At 36.2% G+C, this 19,480-nt stretch overlaps 1 protein-coding gene across 5 annotated transcripts in view; it reads right to left on the bottom strand.

Annotated features, from left to right (window-relative positions):
• The window catches only part of MGAT4C (MGAT4 family member C), a 370,725-nt gene that overhangs the window by 206,010 nt on the left and 145,235 nt on the right, over positions 1 to 19,480 (bottom strand). For all 5 annotated transcript variants that reach the window (XM_087723374.1, XM_087723377.1, XM_087723376.1 and 2 more), the window contains exon 2: positions 10,496 to 10,576. The gene's annotated coding sequence lies outside the window, so the exon portion shown is untranslated. The remainder of the gene's footprint in view (positions 1 to 10,495; positions 10,577 to 19,480) is intronic.

Below are 19,480 nucleotides of genomic sequence, written 5' to 3'. Positions count from 1 at the left end.
CAGCATGGCAGAGGAAGATTGGACCATGTGATGGACTTGTGGGTGTGGGGCAAGATCATGAACTTTCAACAGGGTGGAAAATCCAGGAAGCTTTCAGATTCGGGTTTTCCACAGATGTACCAACGTGTCTCTCTTATGAAATTGGAACTTTGATGAAATCTCTGCCTTGGATTTAATTCTGGATGATATTTGGAAGGCTGACATATTATGCATCACAAAATGCATGTTTTTAATGCACCACTTAAACACATTGGCATTGACACCAGTCAGCCAATCAGATATGAAAACAGAACACTATACAAAGCATTTTCATGCTTCCAGGCAATTATGGATTAATTGCATTTCAACTGTACATAAGAGAGTATGTTAAACTTAAGATAACATATTGAAGGGTATTAATTAATATTCCATTTGTATTAATTTACTATGATTGTACCTTTGAAAATTGAAATCTCTTTTCACTACATAGCCTGATGTTGTAATGTTAGAGATGAATCTGGTTCAAATTTGCAACTGATGACATTAAAAAAACAAACACCAAAGCTGTTGTAGTGGTGAAGAAAACGTATCAAAAGTGATATTCCAATAAGCAACAGGCAGAATGCTAAGTCCATAAAAGCTCAATATTTTTTTTCCCAGTAGGCTTTGCTGTATTATTACACTTGTATGGTAAGGCACGTCCCTGATTTCAAACTTACAAGTCTGTTACCAATATGACTGATGATTTTAAAAAAATCCATAATGTGCATATTTCATCTACATCAAAGTATTTGCCTTTTATAACAGACCCTGGATAATAAACACAGCAGTTGCTTCAAAGTGAATATCAATTTGAGGTTTGTGGATGACAGAAACAGTTGGAATGTTTTTGAATTCAGCTAGCAGCACTTTTCTTCCTAGTTTCTGTACTGGTGTTCTAAAATGCCATTCCTAATATTATAGTCACTGCCTGCAGTGAATGCACCAGTTCATATTAATTAGCCTAGAATATTAATATTTTAACATAATACAAAGTTAACACGCTAAGCTATTAAAAGTATAGGCAAAACTAAGCTTGACTTGATTGACTAGTCAATCTACAAGATATTCGATTTGAATGAAAGCTTTTTTTTTAAAAAAATGAACAATTATTTACTGATAGAATTCAAATTTTATTGTATTAGAAGTTATGAGTGCCAAGTTGACACTTCTATAGGAACAAGAATTTAAAAAGCATTCAAGGTGACAATTGAAAAGTTTCCACTGAGGATGCTATATTTGACATCTAAACTAGTTATTCATCTCTCAGCTGTAAAACTAGCATTCAAGCAGAAAATAAAATGTATTGGAAAAGAAACATATAACCTTGGTAAATCTTGAAACACAATCCAGCTAACTTAGTCTTACTGGACTTCTTACTGAAAGCTTGATTTGGGAAAGTCAAATGCAAATATGACTGCTAGTGTTTATGGGATATTCAGATGTAAATAAGAAAAAAATGAAGTTTTAAATGAGAAGAGTATTACAAAATATAGAGGAGGAGGGAAAGTTATTTTATATACACCAGTGGTGGGTTGCAGGCAGTACGCCCCGGTACAGGCATACTGGAGCCTGCATGAAGCACCGGATACCATTCCGGTACGATGCTATGGAGGGCCTGCCACCCCGCCCGAGCTCCTTACCGGTCTTTTAAGTCTTTTGTTCTTCTGCGCATGTGCATGGTGCGTACAGTGCCTGCACAATGCTCTGCTGAGCAGCTGGAACATCGTGGAGGCTCTCGGAGGCTGTCGGAGGCACTGATGCATGTGACTGATGTGCACATCCATGTGGACGCCGCCGGACCCGTTCCAACCATACCAGTTGAAAGGGGTCTGGAACCCACTACTGATACACACATATTTCAGGTCGGGACTTGGAGAAAGATAACTACTAAAGAATCCCTTGCTATGTTTTAAAATGGAAAAGTTACATATCTGGCTTTTAGTTGGTAAAATTATTAATAACCTTGAGCTATTTGCTATTTGTGTTAAGGCTAATTGTTGCCCATAAAAATTTGAAAGAAAAAAAATCTGTTTTATTTAAACTAATAGCTGAATATTTGTATTTTCCTGATATATACAAAAGGCGGAGGGAATGAGCAGCATCTGAAACAAACATGACAACCTAGAAATGATGATGGGTATATGGTAACATTAAAATAAAGTGATTTTGTTATATACTGTACAAAGTTATATTCATAAGCCATAACATTTGATGCAAGTTCAGAACTCACACTGTTTCTGTGATGATGTCATCAAGTATGTATTGTTATTTGCCCTCTGTTGCTCTCTCGGTCTTTAGAACTAACATCTAAAGTTATATGATTTGATATCTATCAGGAGCAGCCAAGCTTTTTTCAGTACAAGGCCTCTAAATAATGTGCTAAGAAGGAAACACTTAAAAAAAAAATCAGCCAAGCAGGACAAATAGTTTTTTTCACATTAAAAAGTACACTTCACTGGCAATTTCAGAGGACTCTGAGGATCTTATTCAAGGCTTTGGGAAATTGCATTCAACCCCAAGAGTATATGGGGTTGTATATAGAAAAATATATTTTTCAGAAAGCTTTTGTTAAAAGTAGTTTATCAATTATTCACATGCTTTTGTACTGACTTTCCTGATTATGTAATACTTTTTGTTATGTTTGAATGCACACTAAAGCCAAACTTTTGCTTTGATGGAGTCCTGATGTATTTCTTTTACCTTAAAAAAAACATGTTTTTACTTGCCACTTAAACCTTCATTTAATAAGGATGGACACAGGGCAGCTATAATAATTCGGACCCGTATTATTGATGGTGATGAAAAAAATCTAGAAAATGCAGGATCTCTGATACTTCTAGTGCACCAAATCCAAATCTAATCATAAAATAGGAAGGCTTGAAAAATGTTAAAACATTGATATGATAGGCAACTATTCAGAGTTAATTAATTTAAGTAAAATTTGTATTTTAGTGGTATTTGGATGCTTCAATTCTTAAAAGTATAAGTGAAGTAGGGCCAAATTTCTTACTGTTAAATGAGGCATGTTCATATTGCTATTTTATTTACTTAATTATTTATTTATCACATTTCTACATTGCCCATCTCAGTTAAGTGAATCTGGATGGTTACCAGAAAAAAATGTGGAAACACACACACACACACACACACACACTTGACACTTTTTAAACTTGAAGAAAAAATAAGAGAAACCAAGAAATGGGGGTTAGGAAAAAGCCAGCCCAAGTGAGAAAATGTAAGCCACAGTCCACAAATAATAGACTATAGAACCATGAAGCACCCATTAAAGGGATTTCTATCCTAGTGCCATCTCAAACGTCTTTGCATCCCAAGGGAAGAAATCGTGGGTTAGCATCTTTGATGGGTAGCCCACAGCCAAGATTGAAAAATTACTAATGTAAAATAAACGAAAGTCCACATTCTCTGTCATCACATGTTGTATTCTCTATATATTAAAATGACTGAAGAATGTGCTAAAATCTAAATAAACAAATCAAAATAAAATGTAAATCAACACAAAAAAGAAGAGTCGAAACAGTTTTTTTTTTCATAGAAGAAACTTTTCAGGAAACTGAAATATTGATTTGAGCATAAAAATCAAGTTCTTCAGGGTTAATATATCCCTTGTGCTGAATGTTTGCTTTATTTAGTATTTAAAATATCAGTACTCCAGGCTTCTACACGTTTCCATGAATACTGACATTTTGCATGCTATAATTTATCAATAATGTGGATAAACCCAAATGTTACATCTATACTATTGATAACATGCATATATGTATACAAAAAACTGGTCTCCCTTCCCTCACCTTTTTGATATATTGCTCATTTTTTGTTTTTCTTCAGTGGGTCTTGCCTGTCCTCAGTGATCACAGATAATTGCTAGTTGAGAAAAATACCCTAAGGCTATTTTCTTCCATTAAAACTGGCAGATATTGGTTTCTATTTACAAATCATACAAGTTCCTCATGCAGTGAATTTCAGGTCATTCTGCCTTGCTTGTTTCATCACTGAAGTTGGAATTTGGCAATCTAAAGTAGCAGCTTGCTTTCTACAAAAGAAATTTAAGTTTCTGTATGAATATGCATTAGTAAGAATATCAACCGCACGGGCTATTTAAATAAGAATTAACACAAGTGGTGTTTTCTTATGAGGTCATGGTATCCAATTATGTGGCAGTCTCAGTAGCTGCTGGATGTTCTATTCAAGTACATCTGCATCCTGATAAAGTGCTATATATTTAACATTATACTCCTTTCAGGTTATGAGCAATTCTAGAAGAAATGCTGTTTTATGATTTTAACAGGGCATAAATAAATGCTACTGTACGGTGGTCAACAGCTGTAAGGGAAAATCATATAAGCAGGGTAGCACTATTCAGAAACTCATTTTTTAAAATTTTCAGGTAAAGAATAAAACTCCTATTTGAACCTCTGGAAAGTACTGTGGTAGGGTGTGTTAGGATTAAGATATGAGATTGAGAACAGTGAACACTTAATGGTTTTCACATCCCATTTAAATGATTTTATTCTCAAGAAGGAAAAAGGGGATCATATCTGCCCTGCAGGACCCTTTGAGAGAAATACATTCAAATGCAACATTGTAGGTTAGCAGTTTGATTCTTACCGACTCAAGGTTGACTCAGTCTTCCATCCTTTCGAAGTCAGTAAAATGAGAACTGAGATCGTTGGGGGCAATGTGTTTAGAGGTGGTATTCAGCAGGTTCTGACCAGTTCTGGAGAACTGATCGTGAAAATTTTGAGTAGTTTGGAGAACCGGTAAATACCACCTTGACCTTGCCTCCATCTATTCTCTGCCTTCTGAGTCCCAGCTGATCAGGAGGAAATGGGGATTTTGCAATAACTTTCCCCTGGAGTGGGAAGGGAATGCAGATTTTATAGTATTCTTCACCTGCCATGCCCACCAAGCCTTGCCCACAGAATAGGTACTAAACATTTTTGAATCCCACCACTGAATATGCTGACTTTGTAAACCAGTTAGAGAGGGCTGTAACGCACTGTGAAGCAGTATATAAGTCTTTGTGCTTTCGCTATTGCTAATACCGATACCCAAATACAATAACTTTTATGCATTTATTTACTTATGCACATGTTGATATAACACATGTTCCAAAAGCTCTAGAGGGAGGGAGGGATCTTTTTGTCTCACGGGTTGAACAGTCTCCAAATGAGTATTTGTTTGCTTGCTTGTTTTTTTAATACTGTAGGTCATTTATGTAGTTTTCCTGATGTTTGGGGGAAAAAGTCCTGTCCTTTATTGAATATTGAGAAGAGATCACACTCTCTCCTTATTGGTTGCTTGAACTGTCTAAATCAATTATTGTCATCATAAGTAGTTTGACACCTTGTCTCACTATACATCTGAGACCACCAGATGAATTGAATCAATTACAATGAGATGAATGCACCATCGGAGAACATGAAGGGCAAGATTAGGGACAGAATATTCTGGGGTTTTGGTCCCTAGGAAGGATCATCAACTTTAATGGCAATAATAATTTTTACTATATGTTTTCTCACAGCATTAGAGTTCTCTGTCTACAATTTTTCATCTATTTGAGTCATCTTGTAATCCATTGCCTTAAAGTATTCATATGACTCTTCTCCCCCAAAAGATTTTTACTTTTATATTTGTCTCAGTCAGTCCACACATTAAATATACTTTGGTCTATTACAATAAAACTGATAACAAAAAATCAATATTATATTTCAAGTTGACAATTTCATAACCACACACATCATTTCTTTATAGTTCAAATCACTGCCTCTCAGATCCTGTATTTGTTGAAATTATCCATGCACATAGTTTAAAAAATGGAATAAACTCTGGTTTGTTTCCTCTAAGTTTATATTTCACAGTAGAATGCAGCATTTAAAGGTGAAAGGCTTTGTCCCCCCCCCCCCCAGTGAATATTCTTCTTCTGATGAATTCAATTTTTAAAAGAAGGATAAGATGGCTTCCCGTCTTGTCCATCAAGAGTAAAGAAGAGGGTGGTAGTTCCTTGTGACCATCTAAAAATAAATTTAATGCACAGCTAAATCAAAAGTTTCTTTGCAGGCATTTCATGTGGTGGTTGAAAATTTGCTCTTCGGGGACTGTTTGGAGAGTTGAGGTAGAGCCACTCTGATGGTTTTTTCAAGAAGAATGTCTATAAGTCACAATCTCTTTGTCTCTTTCTGAACTTTAGGAAAAATACAGACAGATAAACTTGTCACACTTGCCAATCACATTAGCAGGCACTCCAGCTGAGTTCATGCGAGATCAATACTGGTGATTTCAACCCCCCTGCATTTTTTCCACATTAGGGAATCAGCCATATCTAACTTCATAGGTTTCTGGAAAGCTACACAAATAAACTATAGTCACATTCCTCTGGAATCAATGGCACATAGCTTTTATATTAAAATGTGCAGGGGCTCCACCACAGAACATTCCTGTTAATGTTCTGAAATACAGCTATATGCCAATCTCAAAGCACTCCTTTGCTATAATGTGCACTTCTAGAATTCCTCTTTCAAAAAGGTTATACCATTCATGTATTTCAGTTTAAGGGCAGATGAAACTCTTCCAAAGGAATTACATTCACAAATCCTCTACTTTCATAAAATGAATGGAACAGCTGTCAGAAATTTAAGTAATGGGAATGGTGCTAATGTTGGTGATTGTTTTTGTTATTTGTTTTGCTTCATTCTTTGGATAAAAATCTTTGGTATTTTTTTAATCTGGCAGTCAGATAAATATAGAGAATTCTGAGAAATCTGTTAAATTGCAGGTGTGAACCTTAAGTGAATGCATGACCTGTGTTAATTTGATTCAGTTACTTCCGTTTCAATTCAGCTTCCTTTTAAGGAGAAAATGATATTTAAAGCAAGCTCTCTCTCTTAGGAAGTGTTATCTTTCCAATTAAACATTGTGAAATGTACTCATTGCATTTGGAGCCACTATTTATTAGACAACCTCACAAAGTTTTAAAGTCACTAACTAATTTACACATGACAAACTGTGAAGTACTTTTCTTTTAAATGTTGTGAATTCTAATGATTGGTCTTCTTTTTCCATTCTTTTTCTCTAGCCCCATCCCCACCTCCCAAATGGGGAACCTGTGGGCTGGAGAAAGATTGTTAATTCATCCTCTCTTCATTCTCTATAGAAATTTAAAATGTCTTTCAATTTTGTTTAATAGAACAAAGTTGTACCTTTGCTGTTGGCTTGGCATTATGCCAACTTAGGATGCCTCATTGACTCAGTGTGGAAGGATGTCATAAAATAAGTTAAAATAAAAATTGTCATGCATTAGCTGAATCCAATTAATGTTTAGAATACTTCATTATGAGAAGAGTCATGACATGCCAAAGAGTGGAGTTTAACTAAATGCAAATGTTAGTGTCCATGTTGTAACTGATAAAAAAGAAATTATACATATGCTGAAGAACTGGAGAAAAATCTGAATATGAATGAAGTTAGTCTGGGCAGTTTGTTTAACATATGTGTAGAAATTAACTCCCACGCCTATCAATTGTGTAAGGTTTTAAAGGTATACTATAGAGGCATACTTCCAAAGGGAAAGATAACAAGAGAGAATAAAGAAACTACAGGAGGATTTTATATTTTTGTATGTTTTGCTGTAAAGATATTTAGCAGAATTGAACAACAGTTTGAAAGTGCCGTATGGCTTTCTATCATGCAACGATGCTCAGAGTCTATTTTTGCTCTCTAGCAGGTCATTTAGAAATGTTTGGAGAAAAAAAAGGTCTTCTACTTAAGTTGATTTAGAGAAAGCATGTTATGAAGTAAGAGGGTTGAATTATAGAATGTTTTGAATGAATATGCAATTGATGGTTGTTTGCTGAATGCAAGAAAAGCAACATATGATGGAAATAAACTTAGAGAATGGTTCAGCAATGAGCAAAGGTAAGACAAAGATCTGTGATATCGACTTGGTTATTTAAAGCATTTCTGAATGAATGTGCAATATTTGGTTGACAAGCCAAATTTACAGCACATGCTAGATAGATTGTATGATGTAAGAAGGACTAAAAATCTGAAAACTAATATTTGGAAGACCAAGATAATTGAATTTGACAAGAAAAATTGAATGAATAACTGCAAGCTATGATGAAAATTTCAATGCAGCAGGACTTTGGGGCCCCATCTCTAACTTTAACTGATTATGTCAAGACAGGCTAGAGAAATAGATTTCTTGCAGTGGTAAGGTTTGGCTAGAAGGGCAGATATACTTACTAAATTTAAGACTGTAAACTCTGAACAACTTTGAGATGTTAATACTGAATCCTCATGCCTTTTTCAACATGTTAACTGTGATATATCACCAAAAGCTTAGTGGATATAACTAAAGAGAATTGCCACCATTTTATTCATTGTTAGTATTAGATCAGTTTCATAATTTATTTATAGTTGCAATTTCATCATTCTAGAACATTCTATTAAACCTGAAAGTAGAAATCTCTACTTCCAATATAATTTTTAGAAGAGTCAGAAATACATTTATCTTCCAGCAGGAAGAGGTTACACTACATTTCCCCCTTTTGTCTTTATTTTGATATTCTAATACTTACTATGCAATTTAAATTCTAATAACTATCACCCAGGTAGTACTATGGGTAGCATACAGCCCATCAATCACATTCTAGAAAATTCAAATAGAAACCATATTTCCATTTGGTAAAGTATATAATTTGTCATTACACACCATTAAAAAGGTGCAAATAAAAGATGGATATAATGTCTCTCATTTTTTTAAAAAAATCACTATAATTTTTGCTTTGCCACACATCACATAAATGGCATTGTACTCAATCTAAAAAATTGCTTCATGATAATTTCTATCATATTAAAATTTTATCATTTTTTTTCTGAAAAATTGAGGCAACATCATTTAATTAAATTTCCAAGGGATTCAGCTTCCAAAACTTCAAATCAAAACAACAGGTTTGAAACTGAGTATGCTCCCTCCAGCTTCATGACTTGTTTGTCCTAGTCCCTTATGTGAATGGTGGAAAATGATGTAATGTTTTGCTATATTAACTGAAGACACGTGCATACGGTGATACACACACACACACACACAAACACACACACACACACCCCACTCAAATAAATTAGTGAATGTACTCTGAATTAGACTATTTGAGGCTTGCTTATAGGAGAGCTATCCAATTTTGCTCCCCCTTTACTTAAAAGTTATAGCCAAATGACAAACAGCTTCATCAGGAAATTATCAAGCACCCCTTCTTCTCTGTGCACCAGCCGAGAATGCTTCCTATTATTTAGGAAAAGGTGACATCAAGAAAAAGCAAATTATATACTATCTGCCAGCAGGAAATTCATCAGAACATTAAGAAGCTTTGTGCCTTTGGAAATTTTTTCAAGGTTTTTGATGTTTTCCATTTCTACTTCCTGACAGCTCCAATACGTTAAGGTAGCAGTCAAGGTAAAGTTCAAGAATGTCACAGCAGGGCTTTACACCAAGGTACATTTGAAAGGGATGAGAGAGAAAGAAGAAGAAAACATGTCAAACTTGAGCAAACATACCACAAAACAAAGTATGAAAGTTGGTGATTTCAACAACGTTATCTCTTTTATTGGAAAGTATTCCAAGCAGGTTGGTTGCTTTCCAATTAGCTGCATGAGAAAACCTTAGTACCAAATTTCTTGGAAAATTCTTACAGCCCTAACCAGATGCAAAGTCACTGGTATATTTTGATATAAAATTGAATTGTATAGCAGGAGGGGGGGGGAGATTGATGCATAATCATGTAAAAGGAAAATGGCCCTGAATTAAATGAACTCTCATCTGTTTTCATACCCATTTTAGCTCATCTAAGATTATACTCTCTTTTTAAATTTAAATTACTGGGGGAATGAATCTAATCTTCACGCCACAAAATATAAAATTACAACACTACAATATTGTAATATTAGAGCAGAAAATAATTTTAATAATATTGAAATAGGAGTCATTTCTAGGCCAACTACCCTGTAATTGACTACTGAACAAGGATCCATATAGTGCTGAAGAATGAACTAATGAACCACTAAAAACACATGTAATGTTTTTTGTTTAAATGAGGCTATAATTATGGGTTGTGCTGGGTGCCATTAATTATGAGACACTAGAGTTCTGCAATTGCTCAGGATAGGCCCTGGAGGATTCAAAAGATAGTAGGCACAAGGTTTTACATTCAGGTTTGGAACTGCCTCTAAAGAAATGTATGTGTTACATAGGAATAGAAGTCACCTCCCATGAGCAAATTGCCTTGGGAAAAAAGGCCCAGATGCATATTTCCACTTCTCTCTTCAAACATCTATATTTTATTTTGAATCTTCAAAATAATACTTCAAATTAATACATATTTACAATATATTTTTCTAGTGTTTAAACTATTTAAACACTAGAAAAAAAATAAAAACCACAAAACAAAACATGACTTACCTTTTACTCCTTTCACATTTAGTGCATATCCATCATGTTAAATGTGACTAGTAGAAATGATAACATTTACAATACCAGGTTCTGTAAATCCAAAACAAAACAGACATGTATCAGAAAAAGACAGAAACAAATATGTATCAGAAGACAGAAGACAAGTATTTGCAGCAAGCATATATTGTCAAACAAATATGAAAAGTAGATATGAAAATAAGGTTTAGTATTTTTTGTACATTCATCATCTTCAATCTAGTTTTCACCTCTTGTTGTCCATTTGCTATTCTACGTTTCCCCTGAGTCTCATGTAGCCTACTTTCCCTTGACCTATGTCATTACTTTTCATTACAGCATTCCCAGCACTACTGACTCTTTTCCTTGACCCCAATATTCTACTACCCGAGGCATGAAATTAACATGAATGCCAAGAAATATACAAATATTTCTAGCACAATTTTAAACTTAGAGGTTTGTGACAGTCTTATACATATATTTGACAGTATACATCTGGGTTTCTCAACCTTGATAATTTCAAGCTGTGTAGACTTCAATTTCCAGAATTCTCTAGCACTGGCTAGGGAATTCTGGGTGGAACTTGATATCCATGCATCTTAAAGTTGTCAAGGTTGAGAAGTATGGGTATACACAAAGGGTCTGCAAAGTTTCAAAGTTTGTTCTCTCAAAAGATGGATTAAAGCTCTCTTTCAAAATGCCTCAATAAAGAGGAGAAGCATTTTTCAAGGCACTTAGTTAACAGAGATGGCAGACCCAAACAAAGTTTCCAGTAATTAGAAAAATAATATTTTAAGTTCAGTAATGACGTGGAAATACCATAGATGAAAATATCTTTGTAAAGGAATTATTGAGCTAATGTTATGAAATATAAGATTCACTGAGCCATTATGGTTTAAATATTACACTTAGATTGAGGAGAAATGGATTAAAATCTATCTCCAATCATGGAAATATTTACTGATTTGGGAGCAAACTTATTATCTCAATCCAATTATCTTGCAAGTTTACCATGGTGATAAAACAAAGGAAGGTTTTTATTCAAACCAACTTGAATGTTTGGCATATGGATGCAGTTTGCAGATGCAACAAATGAATACCATATTTTTAGAGTATAAGACGCACCTTTTTCCCTCAAAAGAAGAGGCTGAAAACCTGGGTGCATCTTATACACTGAATACAGCATTTTTGGCCTCCCAAAACCCCGCCCACTTTGCAAAATGGCTGTGCATAGCCTTTAGGAAGCTTCCAGAGTGCTCCTGGGGGCTGGTGAAGGCAAAAATGAGTGAAAAATGGACCGGGTTTTGTCCCCCAGCCCCCAGGAGCACTTCATAAGCCTCCTAAAGGCTTTGTATGCCCTTTTTTTGGGGGGACAAAAAATGGGCCCTTTTCGCAAAAAAACAGACCATTTTTGCTCATTTTTGCCTCCCTCCAGTCCCCGTGAGCACACTACAAGCCTCATAAAGGCTATTAAAACCTTTTTTTTTTAAGAAATGGGCCCATTTTCACAAAAAAGGGTTATTTTTGGGAGGTCTGCAGAGTGCAAAACCTTTTTTAATTTTTTTTTTAATTTGCCTCTTCAAAATCCTGATACATCTTATACTCTGGTGCATCTTATACTCCGAAAAATATGGTAAATGCTCTTTTTCTTATCAACTAACTACCATGCTAGATTTAAAAATATAATAACAATGCCAAGAAAAATGGCTCACTACAAGACAACTGGGGGGGGGGAGAAGGGAACTGGGCTGTGCAAGCAGTGGCCCAGTGTGTCCTTGCACACACACAGCTTCACTCACACAAGAGAAGAGAAGCCTTTGGGATGGGTATCATCCTTCTTCAGGCTTCTCCGTGCCAAAAGCTTTTGCAAAGCGATGAAAGGCCTGAAGCAGCATGCTATCGTTTCCCCAAAGCCTTTCATCCATTTGCAAAAGCGGGCTTGTACACATGCACGCACGCATGCACACCTCCACTCACACAAGAGACAAGATAAAACTTTGGGGCATGCACATCAGCCCACCTCTTACACAGTCCAGTTCTGAATAGGCCACAACATGATAGTGAACCGCAGCCTGGAGGTTGGGGACCTCTGCTTTAATAAATGTTAATAAAAGCCTACCCGTCTATTTTCTATGAGTTCTAAGATATTTGGATGTGGCTATTCCGCAGGTAGAAGAATTCCAGTATTCAAGATACATGGGTGAAAGTAGTAACTGAACCTTTTCCAGGTTGATAGGAATTAACAATTTTGTTTACAGAATGCCAAAGAAAATTACTTACTGTCACAGTAAGTAAAGGTAAAGATTCCCATAGCACATATGTGCTTGTTGTTCCTGACTCTAGGGGGCGGTGCTCATCTCCATTTCAAAGCTGAAGAGCCAGCGCTGCCCGAAGACGTTTCCGTGGTAATGTGACTGGCATGACTAAATGCCAAAGACACACAGAACTCTGTTACCTTCCCACCAAAGGTGGTTCCTATTTTTCTACTTGAATTTTTACATGCTTTCAAATTGCTAGGTTGGCAGAAGTTGGGACAAGTAATGGGAGCTCATTCCGTTATGCGGCGCTAGGGATTCGAACCGCTGAACTGCCGACCTTTCTGATCAACAAGTCTTAACCACTCAGCCATTTCATCGATTACTGTCACAGTTTCTGGATGCTATTAGTGCTTTAAATTAAACCCTATGCAAGATCTTTGATGGATGGGCCATAACCAGGGATTTTTCCATCCAGTTCTGAATAGGAATGCACATTACTACTAGAATTGTTACAGATTTGGGGGTCCTTCTGAATTCCAAGCTTTGGATGGAAGACAAGTGACAGTTGTGGCTAAGAGGGATTTTGCAAGGATCCATTTCATTTCGTATTGAATTGCAACTTTTTCTTGAGCAGCAGACATTTCTCATAATCACTTGTGTGTTAGTCACCTTCTATTTAGACTAATGGAATGCTCTTCACCAGGGGATGCTTTTAAAACTACCCAGAAACTATAGGTGGTCCCTAATGCCTCTATGCAAGTAATGAGTATCAAGTACATCCATGTGACATCTCTACAACACATTTGCAATGCTTACCTGTTGGTCTCTGGATGTTTATGGAACTGCCTTTCTCTTATAATTGTATTTGATTCCTCATCATTTTGTTTTATTTAATAATGTTTTAAGTCATAGTATACCATACTATGTATATATAGGTAGTATTAATATGTGTATGTGTGTGAATATATGTATGTATGCGTGTATATTTATTTATTTATTTATTTATTTATTTATTTATTTATTTATTTATTTATTTATTTATTTATCAGCACAAATACAAAAACAAATGTAACAAAGGGAACATTAAAAATAATGGCTTCCTGTCTGCATGGTCTCCTGGGGTGAGCCGATAGACAGAGAAAGGAAGCAGTATGCTTCCTCCCATATTTGGGCATACCAGGGGTTGTGACACAATACATACCTATTTCCCTGGCCTAGCTGAGAGGCTGTAGCCGGCTTAGTGACTAACACAACTGCCTAATATGTAATACAGCACAGGTTCAAATCCCAGTAAGGGTATCACTAGCTGATGAGAGCTAAATAGCTTGAAATAGATCTATACTAGTCTCCCTTTATTTATTTATCAGCACAAATGCAATACATACATAATACATACATACATACATACATACATACATACATACATACATACATACATATATAAATACATAATATATCTATCGATCGATCAATCGATCGATAGATAGAGAGAGGGGGGTATACATAATATGTATATAATGTGTTTTATGTATGGGTAGATATATACTTTTTTTGAGAACAGGCAAAAGATTTTCATTTTTAATGTGTAACAGTGGGGTGACAATAAAAAATGACAATTAAGGTTACCTTAATTTTAAATCTTAAGCTACTGAATCATTTTGTTAGGAAATCATATGAACACAATAAATACAACTTCAAACCATCATTGCTTCTACCACATCCATAAAGTACTTCACAAACTGCTTTTTATTTATCAAGTTTATCACCTTTCTATGAACATCTTGTCTAAGGTGACCAGACATCCCGCTTTTGGCAGGATAGTCACACTTTTTCACAATTTTTCCCGTGTCCCGGGTTGTTTTTAAAAAGTCCTGATTTTTTTTTAGAGTTACAAAAAAGCGTCCAGCCGCCAAGGCTCTCCTAGCAACTGGGAGCATATATTCTTCGAGACGAGCGCATTCCCGCCCGCGCGTCCCTGGGAGCTGTTGCCAATGGCTGAGGGAGGAGAAGACTTACTCCATGTGGAGACCGTGGACTTCCCTCACGGATTTTTTCTTTTTCTGTTGCTTTGAGCAGCCCCTCCCTCCCCCCTCTCTCTTCCTCTCTCTCTCAGAGCTAGCTACCAGCTGCCTCCGAGGCTGTCCAAACTCAGCCCCTCCCCCCTGCCCCGGACTGCTGCTTCGCCTCGGCTGCTCGGGGCTTCTAAATTGGCATTGTGTGTTGTTTGAGGAGGGGATTACTGTGCCATAGAAACACAGTGTATGACTCACGTGGCTGATAACCTGGTCTCTACAGAAGAGGTCATTTTAAAAACTTCGGAGCGAATCCAGAAAGAGGGGAGAAAGAGGCTGAAGGAGTCTGTGAGGAGCGGGGATTTTCTAAACGTCCCATTGAATCCAGAGGAGGGGAGAGAGAGAGAGAGAGAGAGAAAGAGGGAGTGTGTGCACGGAGGGGGGATTTTCTAAACCCATTGAATCCAGAGGAGGGGAGAGAGAGAGAAAGAAAGAGGGAGTGTGTGCACGGAGGGGGGATTTTCTAAACCCCATTGAATCTAGAGGAGGGGAGAGAGAGAGAGAGAGAGAGAAAGAGGGAGTGTGTGCACGGAGGGGGGATTTTCTAAACGTCCCATTGAATCCAGAGGAGGGGAGAGAGAGAGAGAGAGAGAGAAAGAGGGAGTGTGTGCACGGAGGGGGGATTTTCTAAACCCATTGAATCCAGAGGAGGGGAGAGAGAGAGAAAGAAAGAGGGAGTGTGTGCACGGAGGGGGGATTTTCTAAACCCCATTGAATCTAGAGGAGGGGAGAGAGAGAGAAAGAGGGAGTGTGTGCACGGAGGGGGGAACGTCCCATTGAATCCAGAGGAGGGAGGAGAGAGAGAGAGAGAGAAAGAGGGAGTGTGTGCACGGAGGGGGATTTTCTAAACCCCATTGAATCCAGAGGAGGGGAGAGAGAGAGAGAAAGAGGGAGGGAGTGCACGGATGGGAGATTTTCTAAACCCCATTGAATCCAGAGGAGGGGGGAGAGAGAGAGAGAGAGAAAGAGAGAGAGAGGGGGGAATGTGTGCACAGAGGGGGGATTTTCTAAACTCATTGAATCCAGAGGAGGGGAGAGAGAGATAGAAAGAGGGAGTGTGTGCACAGAGGGGGGATTTTCTAAACCCCATTGAATCCAGAGGAGGGGGGAGAGAGAGAGAGAGAGAAAGAGGGAGTGTGTACACGGAGGGGAGATTTTCTAAACGTCCCATTGAATCCAGAGGAGGGGGGAGAGAGAGAGAGAAAGAGGGAGAGTGTGCACAGGAGGGGGGATTTTCTAAAAGTCCCATTGAATCCAGAGGAGGAGTGTGTGTGTGTGTGTGTGTGTGTGTGTGTGTGTGTGTGTGTGTGAGAGAGAGAGAGAGAGAGAGAGAGAGAGAGATAGACTATCACTAAGTGTTGTAGCTTATGATTCTTGATGAATGTATTCTATTTTTTTTTTATGTACACCGAAGACAAATTCCTTCTGTGTCCAATCACACTTGGCTAATAAATTATTCTACTCTACTCTACTCTACTCTACTCTACTCTACTCTACTCTACTCTACTCTACTCTACTCTACTCTACTCTACTCTACTCTACTCTACTCTATTCTACTCTACTCATTTCTATTTCAATTCTAATAAAGAGTTTAGTTTCTCTCTCTTGAAAATGTAAGCTAGCATAAGGCATTATAATGCAAGCTAGCTTTAGCTTTCAAACAGTTCATTTAGTGACCAAAGTTACAATGGCATTGAAAAAAGTGACTGATGACCATTTTTCACACTTAGCGACAGTTGTAGCATCCTCATGGTCAAAATTTTGATGTTTGGCAACAGATTCATATTTATGATGCTTTCAGTGTAATTGCCTTGTGTGACCTTTTGACAAAATATATAATTTTTAATCAAGCCCCCACCCCCGGTCAATGGTGTCCCTCTTTACCAATCTGAAAATCTGGTCACCTTAATCTTGTCAGCCAATCAGGCAATAACTCTCTTAGTTTTCCTCTTCTTCACACATTCTTGCTTCCTTCATATACGTATTTGTGCTGCAATTGAATTCTGATTCTTTCTCTCTAATCATCTCAACATAGCTTTATAAAAAAGGGTCATTTTTATGTGCAATCTACATGTGTTCCATACCCATACATTTGACCTTTTTTTAAACTGCACATATTTCTTTCAATATATTCTTTCTGAATTTTTCTACTCAGTTCTCATATGTATATATAAGTGAGTTGCCAAAGAACATTCCTATATATAGTACATAAATTTCACTTCTTTCAGCAAACTTTTATTACAAGTGACATTGTCCACTACTTTTATATCAGAATTTGTATTCAATAGAGGTTTGATAGGATATTTCCATCAGTCTTTTCTTGCACAGCTTTCTATTAAGCTTCTCAAATTCCTTTTGTTTTTCTAATTGATTATTATTATTGTATTAGTGTATAGCATACAATTATTTGTTACATTTTTCCTAATTAAGTAATTATTAATTATTTTGGCCTCCAGAAGTTCTGGATGCTCTGACACTGGATGTTTTCAAGAAGAGATTGGACAACTATTCGTCTGAAATACTATAAGGTTTCCTGCCTGAGCAAGAGGTTGGGCTAGAAGGCCTCCAAGATTCCTTCTAACTCTGCTATTCTGTTACATTCACTTTCAGATTAATATTCCTCATTTGCATCATACAACCTAATGTATCAATGATTTGATACAAATAATTCAATGTTATGGTCAACTGTACAGCAACACCTGTATACAAAAATATATACATACTGATGGTGCCCAAGTAATACACTTTTCAAAAGTCACCAAAATATTTCTTATAAATTTGTCAATAATTATATTAAAGAACTAAGGGGACATCGGCCTATATTTTCTATGGACTAGCTAAAGAAAAGCATCTATTTCACCAAATACCTTTCCAACCAGAGTTAATGAATTAATTCCTCTCAAATTATTTATGTTCATTCATTCTTTCCCTTTGGGTACAGGATTAATAACTTCCTTCCACCAATCGATAAATACTGATGCAGTCTTCACAAAAGCAAATAAATTGTATAAACATACTAGACGCAAAGTTTATTCATACTTTAATGTTTTTTCAAGTTCACTTATAACACTTGGAGCCTTAATACTCTTCAATATTTCCTCAGTATATGTGGTTTCCTTTTCTTCATTGTTTTTTCTTGAACATTGATATTTATTCCAATTCCATTCTTCATATGTGAGACTTAAATTAATATCTAACTTTTCTCTGGCAGTAAGCAACAATTGCCCAGTTTTAAAGTCAAGATCATCATAACGAAAAACCTATTACAGAGGTGAAAGGGAGGAGCACAAAGAGCAGGAAATTGTTTTATTGGCTTTTTTGCAATATGGAATTAAAATTCTTATCTAAGTGAGTCTTCAGGGTCTTAAGCCAAGTTTGACCCTAGCACACAGTCAAGCCATGGAAAATGAAAATTTCTTTCAAATTCTTGTCATCAATGTGGTAATTGTAAATCTCAAACAAATTTCTAAAAGATTCTTCCCAGAATTTCCTCACAACCCTTTCACTCCAAATTGTTTTATAATTTTAAATTTTAATTCCATTTGCCCTGCTGACAGATCCATTCTTATCCCTGCTCACCACTTCCAAAAGTTTAGGACTTCTTTGGAGGGGAAAATATTCATGCCTAAATCCTTGAATATTTATCTTTCTAAATAATAGAGTTAATTAGGTATTAGTTTCTAGAACTGTTCCTTCTTTTTTTTTACTATATATATTCATTGCAATTATTTTTCTTCTTTTTACATACATTATATACTTTCTTTTTCACAACCCTGTTTTCCCCCAACAATTATTCTTTTACACTTTTTTCCTCATCCATAGCCATTTTCACTTCATCTGTCTATCTTGTTTTAACACTTTTATCAGCATAATTTCACATACTTCTATGGGAATCTTTAATGTAATAATTTTTACTCTGATCCAAAAGCTTTCACGGCATCTTTTCTTAAATCCATTCCCATGGTTCTGTTCCAAGACTAATCTATTCAGCTCCTAAAGGACTCATACTTTTCAATTGTGCAGTTATTCATTTTTATTCTTCTTTCTTTCAGCATTATCAAATATTATGCATAATCTTCAATGATAAAGATTGTATAATATATTCAGAAGTCATAGGATTGCCATTTATATATCTCTACTTCTTAAAACTTCTACTTTACAATTCCTTGTACTGATATAAATTTTTCCTAATGCTTGAAATATGAACAATAAAAAAAATAGAATAAGTTTTTTTTCCATATTCTCCAAACATATCACAGGTCTGCAAAAATAAATAAATTATGAGAGCTTTTTTGGTTATTCCATGTAATCTTTATGTTTTTTGGTGCGCTGAATCCGAAATTGACCTCCGTTTTGTCATAGGACATCACATTTCCTGACAATTTAGGTAACTATGTTAAATAAGGCAATACCTCAAAATAAATGGAAATAGACTTATAAAATTAAAGATTTATTACAATATTTTCATGAAAATCCTTTTTTGAACTGAAATGAGCTCACCTACCCACACTAAACTCAATTCTTCTTCCTTGTGTGGCTCCTCTTGGTGCATTTACGCTTGTGAGTAGCATCTGGAATGTCTCTCTGAAGCATCCAACAGTAGTCTGCCATCATTGTAATGCTCCATTTTCCCTGGTATCTCCTTTCCA

This window comes from Thamnophis sirtalis, unplaced genomic scaffold (genome assembly GCF_051295495.1).
Source record: "Thamnophis sirtalis isolate CommonGarterSnake01/CBP01778 unplaced genomic scaffold, rThaSir2_p1.2 scaffold_9, whole genome shotgun sequence".
Lineage (NCBI taxonomy): Eukaryota > Metazoa > Chordata > Lepidosauria > Squamata > Natricidae > Thamnophis > Thamnophis sirtalis.
The sequence above is the reverse complement of the archived record's forward strand: the minus strand, read 5'-3'. Positions and strand labels throughout refer to the sequence as shown.